We start from the raw sequence: 2,134 nt of genomic DNA on the forward strand, positions 1-2,134 counted from the left end.
AAAAAAAAAAAAAAAAAAAAAAAAAAAAAAAAAGTATAAGCAATGGGACAGATGTATAGCTTTTGTGGGTAAAAAGGAAGGCAAAAAGTAAATCTAAGGTTTAAAAAATGTATTGTTTTATTTTGCTTGACAAACTTGAAGATGAGAACTGACACTAACCATGAAGGGAAGGGTACAGGTAAAACAGATGTGTTGGTGGGAGAGTGGCAGAGGCAAGTAAGGTCAGTTCTGCTTTGGACACATTGGGGATGTCTATTAAATACTTAGGTTAAGGTGCCTGAAAAGCTGTTAGAGAATTGAGCCTGGGGTTGGAAGCGAGGCATAGAATTCTGGGCTATAAATTTGGGCGTTATACTTAAATCATTAACTAGACAGAGCATCTACTCAGAAGACTTCCTCAATTTCCTTTATTAATGTAAACTAAACTTGACTCTTCCCTGAGGATGTTTTCCCTGTGGCCTCTTTAGCAAAGGACTCTTTTCCATCCTCCTCAAACATGATGCCTGGTAAGTGCTTTTCTCATTCCTCATCGCTATGTCTAGAACATTTTCCCTTTGTCCTCTCCCAAAATTCCATGCCTGTATCACCACAATTCTGAGTCACACATCACCAGACTCTTCCACCTACTACCTTTCCTACTGCAGTCCTTTATGGCCCTCCAAGGTCACTCCCTTTCATTCCCTGATAATTTTAGCTTCTGGCTCACTCTCACTCCAACACTATTTCTGTTATAATTTTATTGATTTCAACATCCAAACAAATAATCTGTCTGATATCCTGGTCTGTTTATTTCTTGACCTTTTTCCCCACAACAATAATTCTCTTGTTCTCTACTCTGTCTCAACTACTGTCATCCATGGTAACACCCTAAGCTGTTGGACAATCTAAGGATAGAGGTTAATACCCACACATCTGGAGGAGCTACAGTTGTAAAAAAAAAAACAACATCAATAACTTACTGATAAATTCTTACATAAGCAACCCCTATAAAGGCCTCTACTGGCAGAATTGAGGGAAGAGTAATACATCAGGCTTACGACTACCCTCTGCAAGAATTCATGCTACCATCAATAGATAACAAAAAGCAAAGAGAACTAGACATGCTTCTTTTTTGCAGCCTCTTGTCTTGCAACTGGGTTCCTTAATTAGGGAAAAGGTGTGTGTGTGTGTGTGTGTGTGTGTGTATGTGCGTGTGTGTTAGTGTGTAGGGTTAGATTAGAAACAGAAGTATGCTGTTATTTTGACCTTTCTTTTCTCTGGCTCTCAAAGAGAAGATTAATACAATATATTATAGCATCATTCTTAAAGTACAGCCACACACTGCTTAACATTGGGGATACATTCTGAGGTCAGGGATCATTGTGAGTTTGATGCTGCCTGAACATCACTGAGTATACTCACAGAAACCTAGACGGTAAAGCATAGAACACATCTAGGCTGTATGGTACAGCTTATTGCTCCTAGGCTACAAATCTATGCAGTAATTGTAATGGTAAATATTGGTGTACATATTTCTAGCAATCTGAACACAGAAAAGATACAGTAGACAATAAGAGATTTTTTAAATGACAGATGTGTACAGGGATTTACCATGAATGCAGCTTGTCAGACTGGAAGCTCCCCTGTGGGAGTCAGTGAGTGAAGGCCTATGGTGTCACTGTATATGACCAAACACTTTCAAAACACTACACTTACACTATAAAATCTTTTCTCCAATAATAAATTAACCTTAGCTCAGTGTAACTTTTCTACTTTATCTTAAAATTTTTGATACTTACACTATAAAATCTTTTCTCCAATAATAAATTAACCTTAGCTTAGTGTAACTTTTTTACTTTATCTTAAAATTTTTGATGCTTGCAATAACACACAGCTAAAACACATTGTATAGCTATACAAAAATACTTTTTTCTTTATAGCCTTACTCTATAAGCTATTTCCTTTTTAAATTTTTTAATGTTTTTACTTAAAATTTTTTTGTTGTTAAAAAACAAGACATACACACATTAGACCAGGCCTACACAGGGTTCAGATCCTCAGTATCTCCCACCTCCACACCTCGTCCTCTCCATCAGCCGTGTGTATAAAGGAAACAGGAATTTTTCAGCTCTATTATAATCTTTTGGGGCTACTA

The sequence above is a fragment of the Chinchilla lanigera genome, unplaced genomic scaffold, assembly GCF_000276665.1.
Source record: "Chinchilla lanigera isolate Chin_1 unplaced genomic scaffold, ChiLan1.0 scaffold00100, whole genome shotgun sequence".
Classification (NCBI taxonomy): Eukaryota; Metazoa; Chordata; class Mammalia; order Rodentia; family Chinchillidae; genus Chinchilla; species Chinchilla lanigera.